At 46.0% G+C, this 24,583-nt stretch overlaps 1 long non-coding RNA gene across 1 annotated transcript; it reads left to right on the top strand.

The window, feature by feature from the left end:
* The first annotated feature begins 216 nt into the window (after positions 1–216).
* Positions 217–24,067, top strand: LOC139999190 (uncharacterized). Its single transcript, XR_011804405.1, has 3 exons — positions 217–1,751; positions 2,225–2,407; positions 18,703–24,067. It is a non-coding gene; the product is annotated as an uncharacterized lncRNA (long non-coding RNA).
* Positions 24,068–24,583: the final 516 nt, after the last annotated feature.

Genomic DNA, 24,583 nt, shown 5'->3' with positions numbered 1-24,583 from the left:
TCGCACCAAGCAGAGGCCTAGGGAAGGCGCCGTTCCATTGCTATTCAAGCAGGCCACTGACCTGAGCCAGTTTCACTGAAACTGTTTTACTTCAGACAAAAGTGAGAGGTGACAGAAGAAGTTCCATTTCTGGAATGAAATATTTCAGTTTAATTTTCTTTATATAAATAGTAAATCAGATTTTTTGTATTTATTTCAAAAGTCTGCATCAAAACGCACATTGTGATTTTATTGAAATAAAATTTAAAACCTGAACAGAAATTACATTTTCCCCATAGTTTTCTGGGAGTTTCAGGATTTCAGATTCCTGCCTGGAAACAAAGCAAACTTGAGCAGTGCTAAGCCGTCTGTATCTTGGAGCGGCTCTCCTCTCCGCAGCACTTGTGTGATCTTTGGCCTCTGGCAACTGGCAGGGTTCCTCGGGGTGCCCAGGGGAAGGACGGGAAACCAAATGGCTCTGAGCTTCCAGAGATCTGTGGGCTGGCCAGGGCTTTGTGTGCCGCTGCTTTGACCTCAGCATCGCCAGTGCCAGCGTCTCCAGGGGACCCGTGGAAGACGTCTGAGAACATCTTCTGCACTTTCTGTTTCCTCCCTGGTTTGACTCAAGCTTTAATCGCCCCTGTAGGTTTTACAAGACTCTTTATTTCATTTAAAGCGAGTGAAAAGAAAGGGATGGGAATCTCAGAGGATTCTGTGACTGAATCATGGCTGAAGTTCAAAGCAGCTACTTAGTGCTCCCGTGGCCAGGCAGCTTCGGGGACTGCAGCTGCTCTCCTGCAAGTCCTGCAGCCTGGGACCTTGGCATGCGAAGGGCTACATGTTCCTGAGCTGGTGGTTGAAGCAGCTTCCTCCTGAGCAAGCCCAGACTGGAGAGGTTCATTTAAGACATCATCAGCCATCTCCTCATGAAGTAATCAGCTAAAGAAATAAGACTGGGCAGATGAAAACCTAGGAAAGTAATAGAAGCTGGGGGAATGGAAGTTGGTGCCTGAAACAATTAAGAGTTCAGAGGTGAGTCAGAGAAAAAACAACTGCTTTTTATTAAAAATTCATTTCAATTTCATGGGCAGGCTGGAGAAGTAATTCCAGCACAGTCTGACTTCAGAGAAATGCCTCCCAGATAGCAGGATGCAGAATAGCTAAACAGCACCGAGAAGACACAAGGCAGAAGTGTTATCGTCAGAGCAAACTTCTCCCAGCTAGACGTGCCCCGGCTGAAGAACACTAGAGAATTGAAGTGAAATGTCCTTGGTGCAGGGAAATTTACAGGCTCTTCTGCTAAGGCTCCTTTCACCAAACTCTCCAAAATCCTATCAAGTCTAACATCTCCGGAACCAATGATGCACCAGGTTGGGAGCATTACATCACCGGCACCCGGCTCCATTGGCTGCTCCTGCCCTGAGGACAAGACGTTCCTTCTTGCACCTTTTCAAAGCTGCTGCTTCTCAGGAATTAACTCTTTGGAGGGTGTCACCCAGGGACAAGCCTAAATTGTTAACTGAGGTATATACACGTATTTAATACAAGAGCTTTTGCCAGGGAGCTTTAATCTCCAAAGGAACAGCCGTGTCTCGTCAGACTATTTTTCAGCCTTCCCTGCAGAAAAATGAACTATGTATTTTCTTTTCTCCAAGAAGAAAAAAAATAAAGCTGTCAGGGATATTATAAAAAGCAGAATGGACTGAATACAGAGTACTATGCAACCTCAGAAAATAAGGAATTTCTCGGGGAAAGAGAAGGGCTGCTGCAGTGTAAGGAAAAATTCCTCTAACTGGTTAATTAGATTAATCAGTGGCTCTGAAAAAAAAAAAAATGCTGCAGATGCAGGTTAGCTCTGCCTTGCTTGAATTCGTATTGCTCTATTTCAGTTTGCATCCAAAAATAGCTGATGGATTTAGATTATGTTGCAGGAAAAAGAGTGGGGTACATCTGTGTGTGTATATTGTGTGTGTGTGCGTTCACTCCCCTTTCTGAGTTTCCAGTGTGACTAGTGTGAGAAATCAGTTTCATAAGATTACTGCCCAAAATCAGCTGATGAAACCCATTGCATTCTAAGTAATTTGGTTATATAACTTTTCAAAAAAAAAAAAAAAAAAATCCCGGGGGGGGGAGAGAAACACAGAAAGATGCAAGGAAGTTTCTGGAAGATCATTTCTTGCCTAACTTTTCTTTCTTTCCTTTTTTTTTTTTTTTTTTTTTTTTTTTCTTTTTTTTTTTCCTGAAGAAATGTTGTTCCAGGGAGTGTCTGACTAGTTCTGCAGCTTGGCAAAAAAGCCAGACGTTACCTCATAGCTGCGGCCAGACAGCCCATTTCTATGCCAGGCAACCACTGCAGAAGCACACAGCACAGGGCCCTGCTTGATTAGCACTTCTGCTGTTTCAAGAGTCCTGGAGTGTTTTGTTCAAGGTGGGCTGCTGAGTGGGGACTCGGTGTGCTTTTGTGCAAATGAGCTTGCAGGCAGGGGGAGGCATATGGGGTGTGGGGTAAACTGGGGGAAGGGAGGCAAAGGGACACAATAGGGGAAGGCTGCATTAATATTCTGCATTCACGTTATCTTTGGGAAACAGGATCCGTTTGATCTGACCTGGTCAAAAAAAAAAAAAAAATACACCACGAAGTACCCAATCCTAAAGGTCAGAGTAAAAGACAAAGATGGGGAAACAAAGAGCTATAATGACAGAGCAGGTCAAACTGAATTAAATGTTTAATTGTCTCCCTTGTGCCTCATCAAATAGGTTTCTTTAAAGCAAGAGGGATCTTTTCTTCCAGCAAAAAAATTACCAGTTCATCAGTGAGTTGGAAGGTGACGAGTGTTTGTAAACATTACAGTCAATATAATTTTCTCATCGTCTCTCTCATTGTTGATTTACCTTGTTTAACTGTGTCATTTACCCAGCAAAACTGTGTCTGTATGCCATATAATACGAATGCTGGGGTCCCTCCACAGAACTACAGCCTCCCAGCATTGCTCTGAACCCGATCCTGCCATTTAGCCGATGTTCTTTTCAGCCAAAGTACCACTTGCACAAGAGGAGGGCAAACAGCAGGGCGCCAGTGGGCAGAGATGCTCAGCCCTGCGCCACCGCACCTCCTCCTGGCAGTGTCCTAGGGTGACTTCTTCCAGCAGCTGAGGCTTGGTTCAGCACTCTGGAATGAGGACAGGCTGTGCAATGAGCTGGGAAAGGAGCTGGTGTGTCCGTGGAACAGCCCAGCTTCCTCTACTTGTGTCGCATATAGCTGTGGGGATGCTGTAAGGCACCCGTGCTTCGTGACCTGTCCTGATGTATTGTCTCTGTTCATGTAAATAATGGTAAAAACTTTCGTTTAGAAGAGAAAAAACACATTTTAATCATTCTATTTTATCGGGTGACCAGATAACTCCTAATAAACTCACCCTTCTTTCTGAGAATACGGCAGGATTGTCAGAAAATTTGATCTCACAAAAGCATATGGGTTTGGATTATCTTTAGTAGCCAATTTTCCAGATGAGAAAAATTATGGATAAAGTGGTAAAATTCATTCACCTTGGTCACATACAAAATCAGTGGGAGGACCAAGCCCTTAACAGCTATTGACTCGGAGTCTTGTATTTGACCCCATGTGTGTCCATGGGAGGAATGAATCAGACCTTGTCCAGGAAAACTTCTCCTGAAACTTCTTCCAAACCTTTTTTAAAAATTTTTGGGCTTGCAAGGAAAAACAGATTCCTAGATTTTTAGGAACTTCAGCTGTACCATGTGTCAGTTTGGAAGAGGAGTGGGAGGGACTAAAATGTTATGTTAATAGTCTCAGGCTAAAAGCGGGATCCGTCTGACTCAGTACAGACCAAGTCCAACTGCTGTATTGTAAGGCCCAACAAGATGTGTCAACACCAGGGTTTGGGAAACCACAATGGGAGCTCTTCCAAGATTAGAAGAAGATATGTACTCTGGATGTTCCCAGCTCCACTCACACGGGCGAAGAGGCTGGTGATTCCAGTGCTCTCTCCAGGTGCAGCACTGGAGTGCAGTTGCTCCGACCCGGTCCTTCTGCTCTTGATGTCATGGAGATCTGGGGGGCTGTTTTCTGGAGGGACCACCTCAGCCATGTGCTTGCTGGAAGCATCACCAGCTCACTGGGCCAGCATGGAAGGGGATGGAGATTCCACCCCTGCCAGCAGCTCTCCTACCACTATGCAGTCAAAAATGGCTTGGGGTGCATTTGCAGGCAGTCTGTTGGGGTCAGGTGTGGCACAGCTTGCAAAGCCAGCACTGCTCATAGCGGGGAACCAAACAGCCGGGAAACTAGAGTGGTCGATGCTCTGCCCTTGGACTTCTCAGGGATTTCCCAGGGCTGTACATTGCTTGCTCCGAGACCACTGCTTGGCTCAAAACCATCTGGCAGCCTGGTTGGATGTATGTAGCGTGATGGTGGTGTTTGTGGGAGTAATGCCCATAGTGCTAACTAACACGGAGCTTTCCTGTGGTGCAGAGTCCAGCTGATGCCCTGGGTGTCAGGGAGCAACATGGGGCTCTGTGGAGAACCCGGTCACAGGGCTGCAGCATGACTGTGGAAGAGGAAAAGAAGGAAATTTCTCTTCTCTTCCTTTTGGCTAATAACAAGTTGGAGCAGTGAGCAGGGTGGATTGCTGGGTGCTGTAAACTGTGCTGGCTGTATCCCTCTGCACCCCTCCCAAGCTCTTGTCCAGATCACTAATAGAAATATGTTTTAAATCCCATTTTACAGTCACCATAGGACCAAGTCATTTCAGGGCCAGATTTCTTTTTCAGCATATTTAAGTTTAGTATAGAGTAAATTTGCTCAAACTTTGGCCTGGTGCTTAAAAACACACTAGTAACCATTGGCACATGGGAGTGAATCCTAAGCCACTCCTCTGACTTTTTCCTCAGTGGTTTTTAGTTTCTCATGTCAAAGATGGCAAAAGAATGTGGGCGTCCCAGCTTCCAGGGTTGTTCTGAGCATGATTTGGGAGGCTCTAGACTTTGAGATGTCCATGAACTCCTCATTTGGCTACTCTAAAAAAAAGTTGGCCAGGCCACCTTGTGTGGTGCTCATGGCAGGCTAGATGTGCAGGAGCATTGCACAGCTCATGCTGCATCTGTGCTCCTGCATCCTCACACAGATGGATCATAGGGGAGGAGAAGGCATTTGGTCTCACCTCCCTATGGGGCACATGGTTAGGGAGTATTGTGAGGGAGAGCTCAGGGCTTTGCCCAAAGCTGTGTCTGCCTCTGTAAGGCTACAAGTGCCAGAAACAGCTGCAGAGTCCTGGCTGAGCAGAACCTCCTGAGGTACCAGTCCCTCTCCCACTGCAGCAGAAACACATGCTAAGAAAATGCAGTTGGAGGAATTTGAGGCATTGCAGGTCAAGGTGTGCAGCTCAGACCTCAAGGACAATTTCAGCCCCAAGCACTGGGTTCGTCTTACACTCCTGTTTGCAGCCAGCCCACACCACAACACAGGCAGAAGGAAGGTTTCTTGTGATGGGAGTGGGAAAGGCTAGTTAAATATATTTATGGGATACAGTAGAAGAGACATTAAAAAGTAGAAATCCTTGACTCTAACCAGATCCTCCCTCCCAGACAAATTGGAAGCAGTTGGGGAACCGGAGACTTGCTGGAAGATGGACAGAAATGAGAACCAGCCCTGCTTACCCTGACCAGGAACATCAAAGCCATCAGTCCCAGATGCGGTCGGGAAGAGGTTATATTTGTACAGGGAATGCAAGGAGGGGGGTGCTTATTGCTGCCTTGCGCTGAAGATGCTAGAAATTTAGCTGTACGCGTAGGCATTGCCCTTTGGGAAATAGGTATGGATGCAACTGCTGTTTCCTTAGAAGATAACAGAGGTATTAACATTAAAGAGTAGAGATTGTTTAGATTGTTTGGGGAGGAAGAGAAAGGAACGAGAGGAGAGAGAGCTATTTGAGAAGAAAAAGGATTTATTAGCCTTTGAAAGTGGGGATCTGAGAGAGGCTGGAATGGGCCTGCTATGTCATTACGGGCTGCAGTTGGAGATGTTTCAGAGAGTAAACTAGTAATAGAAATATTTTATAGGCCACCTGACCAGAAAGAACAACTGGACTGTGAAATGACTGTGCAAATAAAACAGGCATGTAAAAAGGAGAGAGTGGTAGGAATGGAAGATTTTAACTACCCAGGCATAGACTGGAATACATTAAGGGAAGGAAAATAAGGCTGGAGGTATGTTTGCAGATCAGACACAGGTCTGCTTGCTAATTCAGTCTGAGCATCAACTGCACGGCTTGGGTATTACAAAGGGACAGCATGAGGCCATGCACAATAGGGCAGAGCCCTGGGGAGGCAGCTTTGACAGGCTCCGAGGGAAAAGATTTTAACAGTGGATTGTGAGGCAGAAGATAAAGAAATAAAAGAAAAAATAGTGGGTTCAGTCTGACTGGCCTTAGAGATTGAATTTCAAATATTTGGGATTTACTGGGCTCAGAGTTCCTCAGAAGCAGTCAATGGTGTGTCTGCAAGCATCAACACATGACCCACTAATTAACAAAATCATGCAGTGGCCCAGCTTTACCCCAGGTGAAGCTCTGGCTGCTGTTACTTAGGCCTGAGGAAAGAGGGCCTGTAATGAAGTCCTGGCCTCACTGTCACAAGTGGTAAAAGTCAGACTTGTTTTAACAAGGCCAAGATTTCATGCCTGGTGCTCGTGCTCTTGTTGGGTAGGATGATGATGATGAGGGGAAGTGGAAGTACAAAGATGAGGAGCTAGTGAGGTTCCAGCAAGAAGAAGGTCTGGGGTTTTGTTGCCTGCTATGCAGCTCTCAAAGTCATTCAAGAATGAGAGACCCAGGGTTCAAGCTGTGATTTCAGACCACAGTTTGAAGCCATTTGTGTCTGCTTCTTTGAGAGTACAGCTGAGAGGATTTGCCAGAGGCTTGTTCACCAACAGTGGTGTGGGTGGCTTTGTTCCAAGTTGTTGGCCCTTACAGTCCTAGAGATGCAGCCACCTCTCTGTGTAAAAACAAGCAATGAGTCTGGAGCCAGGTGAACCAGAGGGCTGGTGCCTACAGACCAAGCTGCTGAGGGGTCTTGCTTCTTGCTCTGAAACTCTGAAACAACTTTGTAGGGATAGAGGTGCCTCCAAAACTTCACTACCGCAAACCATGCAACCTGTTTGTGTTTTTAAACTTAGAACTGAGAGTTGAAATACTCTGAAAGTGTATGAGTATACTTCTTATTTTGGAGACTCTTGCCTTGCTATTTCTTTTCTCTGATTGAGTCAAAGGTACTCTAAGCAGCTACGTGGGAACAAGACTGTGATTTTTTTTATTTATTTCAAGGGGAAAAATATGGATCGTTTCTGGGCAGGGTACTGTGTGAGTGCATTTATAAAGTGGACAAATAGCTAATTTTTAAGTATTGTAGCTGTCGTGAATCATCTGCTGTTTTCTTATAACCCATATACTTGAGTTCATCTCATATTTCCTATATAGCTGGAAAAGAAGAAACAACATAGTAGGTAAATTTGGGAGGTTCTAGGAAATTGCATGTGGCTCTAAAATAGCTGTAGCTATGCCACGAAGAAAAATGTGAATTTTACTACAGGTGTAGAGCTACTGCTAAAAAATAGTCTTCTCGTTTTATTCATCTGTATTTTTAAAAGAATGGTGTATATATGGGTTTAGGGGAAGCAGAGGGAAGACATTGTGAAGAGCAGAAAAACCTCAGCCCCCTGATACCAATAGATGCCAATGAATCACAGCTCTGTTAGTCACCATTACTGCCTGTGTGAATCAATAGAAGACTGACTGTTAAATAAAGGTTTGGCCTTTGTATGAAATATTACCTGATAACCAGCCAGTCTATATCCCATGAATGCATCATGAAAGACTCAGGCTGAGGCCTCCAAAGGGAGACATCTGCACATTCAGCAGAAGAAGCAAAAGTTGAATTTTCAGTCGTTATAAAAATAACAATAATCTGGTATTACTATAAAGGTAATTTAAGTTTTTAATTGAATGTGAATAAGCATTCCAGTGAAAATATTTGGACCGCAAAGACTACCAGAGAGAAAGGTAATTATATTTGTGTTGCAAATGTTTGCTTAGCAAAATGAAGTGCACTGTGGCAGGTACCCAAACCTAGTGGCAAGCTGCAGGCTGTGAGTGCTTCAGGGTGGGACACCGAGGGCAAAAGCAGACCCTGTGCTGCATCCCGGGCAGCTCCGTGAAGAAGTGCAGTCCCATCCCGTGCTGGCAGGACCCAGTGCAGCTCTGGGCAGCAGCAGTCATTGATCCTAAAGCTCCAGTTTGCAAATGATGTGGGCTTCTATTTGTGCACAGAAACGGATCGTTCTAGTGTCCAGAGCTAAGGGCTTATCTTGATCGCAACTGGTATTTGCAAAAAAATTGAACCAAATACTAGCGCTGCCTTCTCTCCTTTCCTGCAGACAGGAATTTGGCAAACAGAAGTCCCCTCCACCCCAAAAAAATACCTCTGAAAGTTGTCAAAATTTGAACAGATTTTCTTTCAGTTAGTAATATTTTGGGAGGTGAGGAGATGTGCATTTGTTCATTAAAACTGAGGTGTTTTTTTTTCTTTACAAGAAGAACAAACACAATCTGTGACAATTGTCTCTGTGCCGCTAATCCATTTTACCACCTTCTTTAACAGTTGGTGGAGAGTTTTTGTCCATTCCCAATGAAGACTACTCATTAAAAGAAAATCCTAGCAGACTGGTAGGGTGTAATGAAGATACTTTTTTAATCCCTCTTTACTCTAAATGACACACAGGCAATATCTTCAGTTTGATTCACCTGGAGTGGTTGTGGGGCCTATTATAAATCTGATTAAGTTTCTCAGCTCTCAGAGGATTTTAAGCAGCAGCTGATCTTCCAGTTCCTAAAATATATTTGTGGCAGTGTTTTCAGGATGTCTAAACAGCCAAAAAGGCTGCTGTTGTGTACCTGGAGAGAAAGGCAACCTGTGACAGGGGAGCCAGGGTTTTTGTGTGTGGTGCGACCCCGAGCTGAGTGCTGTGCCATGCTTGCCGAGCCCTAAATCCTCCTTTGCCTGTGCTGCCCCCAAAGCTGTGCCCACTCCTTCTGCAGCCACTGGGATTTGTTCTGTGAGAGCCAAGCACTGGTCTGTACTGCTGATGCTTGGGATAATTAAACAATAGAAGCAAAATGATTAATAAGGTTCTTTTCTAAGGCGTGGAGAAGGCGGAAGGCCTGGAGAGGGGCCACTGAATTTGACTAAATAAACTTAGCAGAATAGGAAGATTTTTTGGCAATTATTGGCTTTTTTTTTTTTCTTTTTTTCTTTTTTTTTTCCCCAGGCTTTCTAACCCGTCACTTTAACTTATTGGCTTAAGCCACTCCTTACACCCACATCAGATTTTGCCTTGGGCCATTCTGCTGCTCTTGACAGCTGTCTAGGGCAAAAGGAAATCACCCGACCACAAATGTTTTCTCATAACTTCATAACAAGGGGATCTGAAGAAGTCAAAACCTTGGAGGTTCAGACCCTGCTTTAAAAAGTGAGATAAAATTAGGACCTGAAAACCAAGCGTTGCCCTTTCTGCCACCTGGGCGGTATATCCCGTTGGGCTGCTGCGTATGCAAATTAATAGCAATTAGCAGCAATTTGAAAATGGTTACCTGAATTGCTGAAGTCATTGTGATAATTGGATGCCGAATCACAGCCACTCCGTGCTCCTGGTCTGTACCAGGCTGGCGATGCAAATCGGTGGGGAGGTGCTGGGATGTGGCAGCACCTCCGCAGGCCAAGGCCTAGGCAGGGCAGGGCAGGCTTTTGGTGGAGCTGTGAAGGGGTCAGGGTAAAGCTGAGGTACATGCGGTGCTGATCTGGCTGCTGCCCGCCCCCAGGGTAGGCAGGGAGAAGGGAAGGATGCCTTCGAGCCTGAACAGCCCTTGTGAGCTGTCAGCAGGCCTGCAGACGGAGAGCTGGGTTGCACACCTCTGCGTGGAAGAAGGCCCACCTTGTGCAAGCTGCCTGCTGTGTGTGTGAGCTGGCCCCACCGACGGCTGTGAAGGGCTCCCGCGGGCTAAGTGTGTTTGTGTTGCCCTTCCCACAGTACAGCTACGGCAGTTTTGATGCCTATCGGGGATTTAAGCTGCTGATGTTTCAGTATGGTATCACTTCTATGCTGCAGATGTTCAGTGTCTGCTCTGTGGTACGTCTGAAACACTGATTAAAGGGTGTCTGTGAGGGAGCGACACCGAAGGGGCTGGGAACAGGCACGTGCTTACGGGCATTACGGTTCTGTGATGCTCAGCTTGTGCTCTATTAACTGCTGATGGGCCCTACAACAGGTGGGGCAAGCGATGACTAGAAAATAATAAAAACCCACTCCATCTTCCCACACAGACAAGCTAGCAAACAAACCGTGAGAAAAGAAAAGCAAATTAATGAGCAGTCAGCGTTTTGGGTCTTTCTCATTTTCTCTGCAAATGGGTGAAAGGGAGTCTTGGGACTGCTTCAGGAAGGTCAGAGGTCCTTCAGACTTCAAAAGGTTGAGGGATATGACTGGATCAAAATGAGCTGCCTTTTAATTTCTTTGTGTTTTATTTAGACCTCTCCTCCTCCTGAATCTCCAGGAAAATGTACACTTTTCCACACCCCTGTTCCTTTCCACAGAGAGGAGGAATGGGGAGGTTGTTGTGGTTTTGGTGAGTGTGACTCTGCCTGCCTGAGCTAGTAGGAGATTAAGCAACTTGCCCAAGGTCACAAATAATTCTCTGATTCTCCTTGATGATTTTCAATACAACATGTTCGCCAGCACAAGTCCTCTTTGAAGGGCTTCCTTTCAGTGTTACTGTGGCTACTTTTATATGATAACTTTTTCCTTTTTTTTTTTTTTTTTTTTTACATTTACCAGTGCTCAGCCTGATTTGAAGGGAAGCTGGTACGTTGTTCCCAGAACTCTGTCACTCTGTCAGCAAATTTGGTGGTGTTTGAGGATCTGGTCCTTTCTGTCTTCCCCATTCTTTCTCAGAACTTGTGTTCGAAAACCATGAAGGGGTGTTCTTGTGGCTCTGAAGTGCACTGCCCTGTTCTGATTTCAGTCTGCAACTATGATGTGTGGCTGTAAGCTCAGCCGCACACATGCATGCACGTACCCCTTTCTAGCTGTGTGTTCATACTCTCAGATCTTGCTGGAAGGAAGAAAAAGGTGGAGGCTCATGGCGCTGCTCCATGGTGCATCCAACAGGGACAGAAAGAAAACTGCAAAGCTGTAGCTACTGGCTATTAAAAAGCATAATTAAAAATTTAATTATGTCTGAAAATAGTAGTGTCACTGGCTAGACATGCAAATCCCACTGCAAGCCAAGTGAGAAATTCAGGTTTCCAGGAGCATCCTATTTGGGGGGTCTTAGCATGAAGTGAAAGGACAGGATCCCTGCAAGATGGGCATATCAGTCCCGCCTAGATCACCCTCCTGAACCGCCTTCCTTCCCTAGCAGTCTGTCTGTCCGTCTGTCTTCCCCCGTTGCTGTACTTATCTGATGGTCGAAGTCGCTTACTCTTATTTACATTGCCCACAGGGCATGTTGGATCGGAGCACATTCCCTCCCTTGTTACAGTTGATGAATGCAGCCCTATTAAAATATCATCTCATCCTCACACTAGATTGCAGCCTAAGATAATGTGTTTTTCCTATATCATTTATACAAGAAAGATTATGTTAAATGCCAGACCCAGTAAATATTTCAAGATCCACTGCATTGCTGAGAACAGTTTCTCCCCGGGCATATGTTTCAGAGCCAAAGAAAACACTTTAAAAATTTCCTTCCTGTTTAATTTCTTTGAAGGGCATTTTCCCTATGTCTCTTACTGAAATGACAAGTTGTCATGTTCCATGATCTTATTACAGTTGCAGATGTAACTCAGCAGGGAATCTGCCCAAGTTTACATTTAAAATCATAAGACCCTGATTCTGATCTTTTTTTATCAGTTTAAATCTTTCTATGGTGTAGGACTTCCAGCTTTACCTCATTGTAATCAAGATCAGAATTGCTCCTAATTATAACACTTAACTCCTGTGTAGTGCTTTACACTTTCCAACCTCTCTATATTCATCAATTAATTAATCCCCAAAGCAATATTACATTCCCCCTAGAAAACTGGGAAACCAAAGCAGAAGGGTGAGAGGAGTTTGCCAGGAGGCAGGGGCGGTGGAGCTGGTGCCGGCACCATGAACGCCATCAGGGCAGTCACTGGGGTCCCTCCCCAGCTGCTCTCTCCTGACTGCACTGTGCTCAAATGAAACCAGGCCAACATCACCTGGAGGCTCCTGGCAAGACCCCCCAGAGGGATCTCGGTTCCTCTTAATTTAGAAAACAGGAGCTTGGAAAATCACCTGTCCTGAGAAGAGCTTGTAAGGCATCTCGGTGCTGAGCTTTCATCAGGAGGTGGGCAGAGCAATGGCCTGGCACTAGGAATAAAACCGATGAGACCTTCCCTTAGATGCAGGTATACAGGAATGCACAGACATACACTTGCAAAATAAATTTTATTCCAGAACAATACTAAGGCAGGAATCTTACTGGCCTAATCTATAGTGGATTAATTATTCTAGTCCAGCTGTTCTAGGAAGGTATTTCCCTGTAGGCAAACTCATGGAGGGGTAAAGGGGAAATGTGAGCTTGTTCAGGGATTAGGCAGAAGGGTGGGATGTTTAAAAGTTCAGCTAAGCTTCAGATAAATGAATTGAAGCCCTTGGAGGCTTCCCATCACTTCTCAAGGAGATCAGATCACTTATCAAATAGAGAATAAAAAGGACTGTGATGCAGATTTTTTTTCCTACTAAGTTGGTTGGTTGGAGAGGGAAAAACAGAACTGTCTTCTAGGGGAATAGCAGGTTACATGGGCTGTAGTTTGTCATTTTTCCGGAGGGTGTGAGTCATTAGGAAAGAAGAGGGGAGAAAAATAATTTTCACTAGTTGCTCCGCATAATGCAGAACAGTTGTTCCTATGTTTATTTCTGTGTTTTCCAGCACTGAAGCTGTTGGCACGCACTGTCGTGAGATAGGGATTGTGCAAACTCCAACTGGAAAACAAATATTCACTGATACAATAGCAGCTGCTTCCAACTGTAACACCTGACACAAATACAGTAAACATATCAAAGAAGGATGGATCTCTAAAAGAAATGTGTTCTTTTAATTTTCATTTCCTGAAATGTTCTTGTTTGTGTGTTTTTTGTTGTTGTTGTTGTTGTTGTGTTTTTTTTTAATAACTGGAGCAGTTGCACTGGACTGGAAGTGTACACCAAGTAAGGGCAGAGAGAAAATCTTTGATTTCTCCTTTTGTATTGTAGAGTTTGGAAACTGAAAAATACTTCTTTAAAAATAGAGACAGCAGGAGATTGAATGGTTTATTCTTCTTACAGTGTATTAATATTTTGATTCAATATTTCATTAATACGACTCTCCTACATGCGTTTCTATCTTTCTTAAGAAAAACTGAAAACCAAAAACAAGCACCACCAGCTGTTGTTTGTGTTCATCCCAGCGGTCTTCTCTCCTGCACATGTGAGGCTTTGTCCCTTTCCCCATTTTATTTTCTTTCTTAAACCCTCAAGTTGATAAAACAGATTACTATCAAATTATTTATGTTGTTGCCTCCACTAAAATCAGCCATTTTCAAGGATATTAACCTAAAAGCAGCCAGGTCTGCTGACGTGGTATTGTCTGTTGAAAATGCCTCTGGTCATGGCTGCTGTTCTCGGAACAGTTACAGGTACATGAATCACTGCACCGTCTTTCTCTTGCTTTCTTTGACTTGTCTGGGTCTTTGTTTTTGTTGTTCGTTTGTTTGCAGCTTTTTTATTTCTTGGAACGGATTCACAGAGGGGAGTCACGCAGGAGATGTTGCAGTGTTCACCTGGGCTGTCAAACAGCTCTGCATCACACACCGCGCACAGCGTTGGGTGCCACAGCTGCTCCAGGCTCTCCTGGAGTTCCCAGTGTCCTGATCGCTGCTCTCTTGTGAGCAGAGCAGTTCTGTGGCCTCTCATCTGTGTGTTGTGGGAGGCTGCAAGCTGAAGCTGGAACAGTCTCAGCACTGCTCTCTGCTCACAGTTTAGCCTGAGCACCCTGACCGGCATTCCCAGGGCACATCCCTTCTCAGGTTGTTGTATATGAGGGCACTCACTGCACAGAGGTGATTTAAAGCTCATGAGATGGAGAAACAGCTTGCTCACGGAGCACAGCAGTTTTCCTCGCTCCTAGCCCACCTCTTCCCCGAGGCTCCCCTTTCCCTGGGAGAGCTGCTGCACACAGACTCGGGGCTTGCCCTGGCCTTGGGTCAGGAGAGGAGCAAATCCTTCAGGGCTCACCAGAGCAGACACAAAGTACGCAGCAGGAGAACGTCTGCTTGCAGGAAGGGCTGTAGTGGACTTACACTGTTTGGATCAGTTTTGTCTGTGCCTCTGGACAGATCCCAAGAGAGCAGCAAGGTCAGATGCTGTGTTCTCTTCTTACCCTTGACTAGAGCTCCTTCAGGTCATGGAGGAGGCCCTTTCCCTGCAGGTGGTAGGGCAGCAGCACAGAATTTGGGCAGGCTGTGCTCTGTGAAGGACCTCTGTGTGGGGCTGTGCATGATGTGCAAGATGTCTCCTCTTGCATAGCTTAGTCTCAGTTTAGTTCTTCTAGTCCCAGCCTTGAAGCCACTCTCTCCATCCCACAATTACTCTCCCCCACGCATATCTCTTTTACTGCTGCTTTGATACCTGCATTTCTTCTCTCTCGAAGTGTAACTCAGCTACAACAGAGGCTCAAACTTGTCTGTGTGTTCATGGCTAGGCTAGTAGAGCCATTCAGACAGGCTAAGAAAAGCCAGCCAAGCAGGTCAGAGAAAAGAAGGCCTTCATGTGCTTTGTGGATTGCTCTCATGGTTGGTGAAACTGGCAGGGCAGGAAAGAAATCTGTGTTTGTCTGTGTGTGCCTATGTGGAAATCTTTGTAGCTCCAGTCTAGACCTTCCCTGCTGTTCGGGGAATGAGGGAAACTGCAGCAGGAGCAGCAAGCCTGGGTGAAATTATAATGGTCCCATTGACATCAGCCGGCACTCGGCGGGCGTGCAGACCCAACACCCTGGCAGGGAAACGGCTCGCACTTCAGCTGACACTGAGGGACCCTGGCTGACACCACTCGTGTTGCTTTCTCGTGTAGCAGCCGAAATACCAATCAGGAGCCTTCCTCTGAGCTTTAAGGAGATCCAGGAGAGCTGTAGATCAGATGTTGTGGAAGTAAACAGCGCTTTAGCCCCCCATTTCTGCAGTGTGTGATATACAATGAGAGTAACTTTTCCTTCCATGGTGCCATCGATGTGCTCTGGTTCTCATGTGAGAAAACAGCACATGCTGCCCTGGAGACCAAAACACATCGAGGTTGGCCAAAGACGGCACGTTGGGCCATATGTTGACCCAAATCACCAGGAGATTGTGCGGGATTCGTGTCCCAGCTTTGTTGCGCTCAGGCCCTCCCTTGTGCTTGTCAGCCTTCCAGGGACTGATGTCTGGCGTTCCCACCCTGTCTGCCACCCAGTCCCAGCGAGCTTCTTGCTGGAACAGGAACCTTTGATTTCTCATTTTGCAATAACTTTGGGGGTTGAAAATTCTTTCCTGGGTGTTTTTTAACACTTCAGCTAAAAAGAATAAAAAAAGCTGTGTCTAAAACAGAACCTGTTATGTTGTGTGCAAATGGAATGTTTACCCTTTTTCTCCCCCTCCTCTTTTCCTAGTTTGATAATGGATTAAAATGAACTGGAGTCAACCAGCAATGACACTGTAGTGCTGTTATCCTCTTTTTTTTCCCCTTCCTTTTCTTGGCACTGATGCCCCGCACTGTCTGCATCCTGTCTTCCCCAGAAGAGGCTTCCCAGGAGCCTCTTTTTCCCTGGAACTGCAGCCCCGGCTCCCCAGGTTGTTCCTGTAGGTACCAGCTTAATGACATCAGCTCCGCCAGTCTGTATTTGCGGCTGCAAAAATAGCAAGGTGGTGACTCAAAAGGAAAAGTGCTTTCCAAGCGGTTATGTTGTATTTAGTATATTAACTGCCACCCCTCGGAGGAGGCGGATGAGTGTGGAGGAGGAAGAGGTTGTTTTGGAGATTTTGTGAGAAACTTCTCTTGACTGACAGCATTCTGTGACAGCTCCCGAAAGCAGTGCTTCTAACTGGCTCCTGAATTTGCTTATCTTTTGGCAAATCTCCTCCCCAGCCTGCTGCCTCTCCTCCCCGGGGTACTGAGCCATTGTAAAGAGACAACAAAAGAAACTCCCGATGGATGCTGGCATGGCGCAGGGCGTGGGATGGAGGCAGCTCTCGGCAGAGCCGCTTGCAGCGGAGCGGTGGCTCCAGCAGCCGGCACTCATTTTGGCCCTGGTGACCAGAATTTTGATCGTGTGTCCCTGATTATTTTCTGAGCTGCTGCTGACTTTTAAGACCTACTGCATGGCTAACTGATGGAAAATAAAACCTTTATAAGCGCTACTGGCAGTAGGGGTGAGGGAGGATCTCATAATAAGGCCGTATATGGCACGCTGGCCTGTGCTCTAACTGTGTATTTCAGTTGTGCTCTGCAAACTTTGCCCCTGCAGACTGATGGAAAACGGCTAGATGGAGCATGGATTCATTTTCTAAAGGAAATGAGGATATAAATTCATTTAAGGAATGACATGCCAATTTTTCTTGCTCCGTTTTCCTCTCATAATAAACGGTACAGCTGCCAGGAATTTTTGTGAAAATAACACTTGCTTGCTTTTTTTTTTTTTTTTTTTTTTTTAAATCCTGCTCAAATGTTATAAAATACCCAGAGCCAGATATATCATATTTAAGATCTCAGCAGAGGTAAACCTCACTAAACAAGTGAGGATCTGTCCCCGTTGACTGCTGACAATGATAGTGACATCGGCTGCAACATTACTTCACCAAAACCTGGAGAAAATATATAACCCATTTACTTAATGGACTGAGCTATAATGTCATCAGTTAAGTGAATCCTGTGAATAAAGAACAAGATGAAGTAATTGCTTCCAAAACATTTATGGAATGAAGTAGAGCTTCACAGTGACTGGTCTCCTGGGGTCCCGCTGATAACCTCCTTTGAGCAAAGTTTGCTGTGTGATGCGGGGATCCTCTCCCAGGTGTCGGTGAGGTCCCACATCACCAGCTGGCACTGAAGGGGGCAGCTGGGACCCAACCCTGTTGTGGCTGGGTTTGTGGATTGCCATCTTGCTTTGGTTTAAAACAGCAGCTGGGATAAGAACCCCCTCTGACCACTCTGAAACTTTCATGGGACCCTCACGAGGCTGGCACTTAGGGCAGAGCAGGAAGCACCAGTGCAGGAAAGTGGCTGTTTTACCACAGCTCCAAGCTCGTGTCCCTGTACAGACACAGGGCTGTTGGCCCCTCAGCTGCCAACCCAGAGCTGTGCTGCTCCCTGTGGCATGGCTTTGGGCAGCAGCCCTGTGTCTCCTACTCATCGTCTTGACTCTGTCTCCCTGCGTGACCAAATGCTAAGAGAAAATCTAAAGTGCCCAAACTGGCACACACATTCAGCTATGTTTCTGGAGGTACTGGGCACCTGAACAGCTAAAAATGCAGCCGCTACAGGACCAAGAAAGGACCCAGAAAGCTGGGGTGTGTATCCCAGCTGAGACAGTTTCAAAACAAGTGAAGAAACTCTTCTGGGCCGGTGTTGCAATCCTTACTCCTTGACTGCCGTGGGAGACCAGCAGGAGCGAGGCTACAGTGTTTGCAGCTGATCTTTCACTTGGCTTTGGCTTTCTGAAGAGGCAAATAAGAGCATGTTGAGCTGTTCTAGTCCTTTTCTGATAATGAAAAGAAACTACTGTTGGAAATACCATTTCTCCTGTCCACAGAATAGACAAGTTTTTTTCTTGAACCCTTGCAGTTCTCTACCACAGGTTACCAGTAAAGTCAGCAGACCAGGTTTAAGGGACATCTGGAGGACACCCAGTCCTGCTGTCTGCTCGGGACAGGGCTGTATCCAAAATCAAACCAGGCCATAGCCAATAATCAGTTTAGCCCTTGACAATCATTTTTAGATGTTTTTGCTTCCATAGCCACAGAGCTAATCTGGCATTCGGCACGATGAGTTAGGCAGAAATGTTCACCTCCAGGGCAAGACGGAGGCAAGAAGCTCTCCAAGGTCAGCCGTGGGCAGGCTGGCTCGTTTCTGTGTCTGTGGCACTTCCACTTGGCCAGGCTCCCATCTCTGATTCCCCTCTTCCCTCCTGTCCCCGCTGCCCGGCTGCTGAAGGTCGTGGGACCCCCACGGTGTGCAGGGAGCCAAGTGCTCGTGTGGCTGCGCCTTGGGGAGCGGGGGCAGGAACGGGAACGGTGATTGTTCAGCAGCTGTGCTTACGAAGCAAAATTAGCAGCCCTCCCTCGCTCCTAATGCTCCTTCCTTATCCTTTGCACAATGCCCCTATCTGCCCTTCTCATGTAATTTTTGCATTTCCCTCAGCAATGTTATTTGCACAATATTTTTTTCCCACATGCTTATTTGTGCTGGATACTTCACGTTGGCTGAAATGTTGAGTTCTTTCCATCTGACTTAGAGGTTTCTGGTCTTACAATTGCTCTGGAAAATGTTAAGTGCTTAATTAACATGCAACTACTGGAAAGGAAGAGAAAAAGGAAATATACAATCACTTTCTTCTTGTTTGACAGGGAGGAGAGCCTTATGCTACAAAATGCACAAAACCAGGTCCTCTCATCAAGAGATCTGGGTTCTTTTCCCACCCTGGCGCCTTGTGTGATTTCCAGCCAGTGCCTGATCTTTGAGCCTCCTCGCCTACCTCCTGCTATTGTGTTTTGCTTTTCTTTCCCATCCATTTATTTTCTTATCTGCTGAGGTGGTGAGCAGCTTAGGGCAGGCATCATCCGACCTAAAAAGGTTCCTGTGCTGGCTAGCAGTGCGCCTGCCCTTTGTGCTCAGCGGGGAAGAGAGACACCTCAGAGTGATGCTGATCTGAAGTGGGATAAATCACAGCTCAGAGGAAGCCTTTTTCTCTCCATTAGCTGCAAAGGGAACCTAAAACTACTGTGTTACTAACCTGGACAAAGAAGAGCTAGTGGGAATCTGTGCAGGCTGGAGCACATGCAGTATTTATCACAAACAGCTCAGCTGAAAACTTTTAACACCTAAGTATAACAAATGATAATGCCAGGAAAAGATACTTTTCCTGGGTTTCTTGCACACAAAGAATCTCACTGCTGAATATCACTATCAAAGCAAGTGGAGCAGAAATGACTTGAGCTCCTTTTTGTAACAGCCGTGAAGGACTGCAAGCAAAATCAAGCACCGTTCTTCTGGGAATAAATAAAAGAGGCAGGATCTGTATTAGAGCAATGCTCATGGAAACTCAGAGGAAAGTTAGGGCCTGAGACATTGTTTGGAAGGAAAAGAAGACCAATGAAGGTACCACGATGGGAGTGGGGAGCTTGCCCTTGTCGAGCCATTCTTCAGTGGGAGCAAATATCCTGCACAGCTCTGCATGATGAGCAGCCTCATTGTAACCAATCTAGGTGGAGGAATTACTTTGATGGGGAAAGGGTTTGTATGGTATTTGGCTGCCTGCCTTCTAAACACAAATACAGCAAAATGGTGAACACCAACAAAAAGTCTCACTTAAAAAAAAATAAGGAACTTCAGTCCCTAAACCCTTCAGCAGGCCAAACTGCCTTTTGAGATGGAGCATTCTATGAGAGAACTGCGACAGCAGTGGAATATGAAAGTCAGTAAGGGGTTTTAAAAGCAGCTCTAACTGCTCGGTGCAAGGATGTGACAGCAGGTTTGTTAGCGGGTCTGGTGGAGTCACCTCTCTCCATCAGCCCCCAGCGGTTCCCCTACTTCCTTGCCTTCCTCTCCTGCTCACGCTATTCCCTTATCTTTGCTCGTGCTACATCTCTTTCCATTGGATTGCTTCTGATAGCTTCACTTTTGCCTCCAAAAACTATGTATTCATGAAGCTAATCTGTCATTTGCCACAATGCTTGATGTGTTTTGTTTCCCTCCCTGCCCTGTGCTGGGTTATCTCTAGCTCCAAAAGATGGTTTCTTTCTCCTGCTGCCCTGTGCTGGTGCCACGGAGCCCTGTGCCACTGCCCTAAACCATCACCACTCCTGTGCATGCCGAGTAGCAGGACTGGCAAGCAGATACCAGTCTCTCCAGTAGCCAGTGTAGCCACTAGTTGGGTAAAACAGCAGGAAAAATCTAACAAATAATTTGCTAAAGCCTTTTCTCATGCCCTGCTTTCCTGCTACAAACTCACAACGTGGGCTCCACCATGCTCAGGGGCCCATTCCTCAAGGGATGGATGCCTTCCACCCAACAGGGCCCTGCACCCCTCCCTGGGATGTGTTAGGTATTTGTGTGAGCGCCGTGTCGAGGTGTTGTTGTTATGGTAACTCGTGTATTAGTCTTCATTCCACATATAGTGCAATTAGGAATGCTGTTGTTTTAAAATAATCCGAGCTGTCTCCAGCCCGGGGAGCCAGCACTGCTCAGTAGGACCTGCACATCCACACTGAGGCAGAGCTGCTTTACCATATGTTGTTAGCAAAAAAAGTTGAGGAGAGAAAATAACACATCGGAAATATTCCTGTGGAAAACCAATGGAGAAGTCCACATTTCCCTTGAACTTTTCCCCACAGCTATGAGACAGACGCCTACTTTTTTTTTTTTTTTTTCTCCTTTTAAATTAAGTCAGCCTCGGTTCTCAGGTAATCACGAGTCCAAATAAGCAAGGCTGCGCTGTACTAATTGCAGTGATTATATAAGCTGTGATACTTGCTTACAGGTGCTTTAGGGAAGGACACTTTCATCCAAGTCTGTCAAGGTCCAGAAATTGTACACCTGTGTCAGACCTTCTTTAACATATCCCGAAAAATAGCGAGGCTCATCCCTGGTGGGAGCAGAGTGAGAAGTCAGGGAGGGAGCCAGAAAGCAGAGATGTGCAAAGAGATGCTCCCTGGTGTCCTTGGGCGAGGAGGCAGGGCCAGCTGGCCACCCAGCGCAGGATGAGAGCCACTGACCCTGGCCCCTGGGCAGGAAGGGAGGGAGGGGATGTGCTTCCTGCTGTTGGTAGCGATAGCTGAGCGCCCCAAGGTCAGCTCCCCAGGGACTCACTCCATTCCACTGGTCAGGAAGCCATCAGCTTTCTCCCTGCAGTAGAGAAGGTCCTAACCTTCTCCTGACCTGCAGCGCCTGGCACACGAGCAGCTTCTTCAGATCCAAGTCCAAATTTCACAGCTCCGAACTTCCTCAGGCTTGTGGCCCCTGCCCAAAGCCTCTTGGTTGTGGCCAGCAGCTCCCTCTGTCCCCTCAGCCACAGATCAACCCCTGCTCTGAGGCTCATGCTGTCACCACCGCAGAGACCCACAGCACAAGGACCTCTTCTTGCCCCCTCCCTTTCCAGGGTTAGCCCAATTTTGGGGATGGGAAGCAGCTCGGACCTCAGTTTGATGCTAAGGACACAGGAAACCACTGAGGACTGTTGCTCCAGCATCCATGATTTGCCTCAAGGCTCCAAAATATTCCCTGCATGTTGCCCAGGGGAATATAAATCTGCTTCTGTCTCTCCAGACTTTGAAGGACAGACATTTTCTCTTAAATAGACCTTCTCTGCTTTCATTCCCTTATTTATCTGGAGCTGACACTTTAACACAGTAGAAGCAGCCAGGCACTAAAAACAAAGAGAAACCCGAGTCCTTGACTTCTTCTGAGACTTGCAGCCTGTGTTTAAGAAGAAAAAAAAAATCTAACAAACAGAGAAAGTGCTTTTACAGATTTGTCTCTTTGGCTTTTCTAAAACATCAAATAGAGCAAAGATTAGTGGTTCCTTCTATTCCACGAGATACTGAAAAATAAGAATAAAAACATTCATGGAATGAAAAGGAAAGAAACAAAGAAACAAAAGATTCAGTGTACAAGGTGTTCCTTCTGTTTCTTGGGAAAATGTGCAGTGAGGCTCAGGTTGGTTTGTCTGCATTGCAAACCTCCACGTTGGGCTTCTGAGAAGCATTTCATTTAACTAGGTGCTTGACCTCTGCGTGGGTTATGTGTATCCAAACTGAAGGGAGGAAAGCAGGAGGCAGGGAAGGAGGAAAGGAACTGTTTTTGCTCCAGCTATCTTCAAAGACTGCAGCGTTTCTGCAGGGTTCCCAGCTAAACCACGAAGGAGAGCTCTCCCATCCTTCCCCCGGCACTGGGAGCTGGCGTCCCCCGCCCCGTCTGCTGGAGGGCTGATTTCACCTTCTAACCATTTGCTGCAGCGTGTTTTACCAGGCCTCTGCTGTCAGTAAACCAGATTGCCCAGCTGGGCTGGCCTCAGCAGCAACCATTACCACTTCCAGAGGCTGAAATCAAGGCTCTTTGCTTCGTGGTCAAGTCCTGGATAAGGCACAAATCAGTAATGGGAGAGCAGAAATTTGGTCAGGCATCCCAAAGTGCTCCCAGCTGCCTGGAATAAACGGCACCTCGTGCTATGGCAATTTCCCTGTCTTGGGCAGCTCTGTGTGTAAATGCTCTGCGTGTAAATGCCCGCTTTGCCTTCACTCCTAACCCAGCAGTGACTGCCGTGGGCACGATTGCTGTAAGTCCTTGGAGGATGCAGACAATTGTGCTGTGCTCAGGTCACACAGTGGGACCAGGAATGAGAAGAGCTGTGACCAGGGAGGGAGGCAGCTGCAATGACATTTTTCTGTCCAAAAGCCTCTTAAAAAAATCTGAAAGGTACTTTGGGTGCTGGTTTGGCAAGCAGTGCGCTAGGCGTCCTAGCAGGCTTTGCCATTCCCTTCTTACATCAGCAAAGGCTCCAGGCTGTAAGACCCAGCCACTTGTTTCACCTCTCAGATGAGGGCTCGGGGGTGTTTATTTCAAGCAGCCAGGTTTGAAGCTCCTGGCCCTGGCCTTGAAGAGGAAAATGGAGCTGGTCCTGAGCACCACGGGTGGTTCTCACGTGGTCTTTTCTGTCGCCACCATGTGAGACGAGTGCGTGCATGCAACAGGCACCGAGCCACAGCCACCAAACACATCCAGACTGCCAGCTGGACTTCAACCAGACAGCCAAAGGTGAAATCTTATCTCCATGCCTGAGAGAAAACAGGAGGAGATGCAGATGGTCCCAATAAACCATTGCAGGAAACAAAGTACACTTGATAAGGAGCAAGGGAAAAGGAGGACGAGAATTCCTAATGTCAGTGATTCTGTTAAAGACTTTGACCATGCCTTATGGGAAACTGCAAAGTTAAAATATAAATAAACTGACTTTAAAACCTCAATATTGCAACAGTAGCGGCTGAGTTGAATTTAAATTACCTTCTGTAATTCTTGGAATGTCGAAAGCTCTAAGAAAGTGTGATGTTTTTCTTACCTCTTACATAACTTTTTTTGTTGAATTTCTGAAGCAGTGTATTGATTTCATTTTTTTAAGGCAGAGATTATCAAGCCTCTTATTGGATCCTTACAAATCAGATGCAAGGAAGGGAGCTAATAATTCAAAGGGCAGAGGATGCTTAAAGGCTTGTCCAAATATCCTAGCCCTTTGCTTGGAAGCCCCTGAGTACTGAAGAAAGATGTGGACAAAAGCATCGTATTAGTACCTGTCATTTTATTTTATTTATTTGCTCTGTGTGGTGCAGAGAGGGAATCATTTCCGAGCTCTAAATTACTGTAGGTCTTGTCCACAAAGAGGACGTTAGTGCTGCAGACTTCATCGTGCATTTGTTCTTTACATTCGGAGAGATCTGTTGGCTTGAGAAAAAGGCACTTGTGGATCTGCTCATAAACAGTGAAAACCAGACAGACGCACACGTAAGACCTAATTTGAAGGTTTAGTTTTGTCTTCACCATCTGAAAAGGAATGTGTATTACATCAGCAAGAGCACAGTCTAGTTCTCTTTGTGGCTCAGCATTTTGGGATAAGTCCTTGCAGACCTGCCATATTCTGTCTTATTGATTAGAATTAACTTAATAATAATGTTATGCCTCTGCTGAACACAAAATGATCCTATAAACCCCATTGTGGTTTTCTTTCCCCCTTCTGAAATGGTATATGAGACAAGTAAATCTATGGGACACTCTGAGACTGACTGCTGATTCATTTCTGATTCATAAAAATAAACAGATAGCAAGACATATGTCTGAGCCAAACAGCATTTACTCTGTGGGAACATGTAAATGTAATAACACTCTTTAACAGGGTTAAACAATATTAGCCCTCTGATTTGTCATTATTAGTGTCACTAATTCTAGTTTCATGAACATCACTGAAAATATATGGCACACAAAAAACAACGACCATAATGTGAGCACATCCATCTGTCTTTCCAGAAGAAAAACAGGCTTGGCAGGGACTGCAGTTCTGCGAGGATTTGAAACAACAACTTTTTATTCATTAAAATGTGGTTATGGTCTGAAAATGGACTTGGGGGAGAGGAGGAGGGAGGGAAAAAATGATCTCTCATTACAGACAGCACTTAGCCATTCCAGTTTGTCTTCCATTGGCAATCTGCACTGACAGATACGACGGCTTGTTGCTGCCCCCCT

This window comes from Anas platyrhynchos, chromosome 21 (genome assembly GCF_047663525.1).
Source record: "Anas platyrhynchos isolate ZD024472 breed Pekin duck chromosome 21, IASCAAS_PekinDuck_T2T, whole genome shotgun sequence".
Taxonomy (NCBI): domain Eukaryota; kingdom Metazoa; phylum Chordata; class Aves; order Anseriformes; family Anatidae; genus Anas; species Anas platyrhynchos.
Note: the sequence above shows the minus strand (reverse complement) of the source record. Positions and strands in the feature narration are given on the sequence as shown.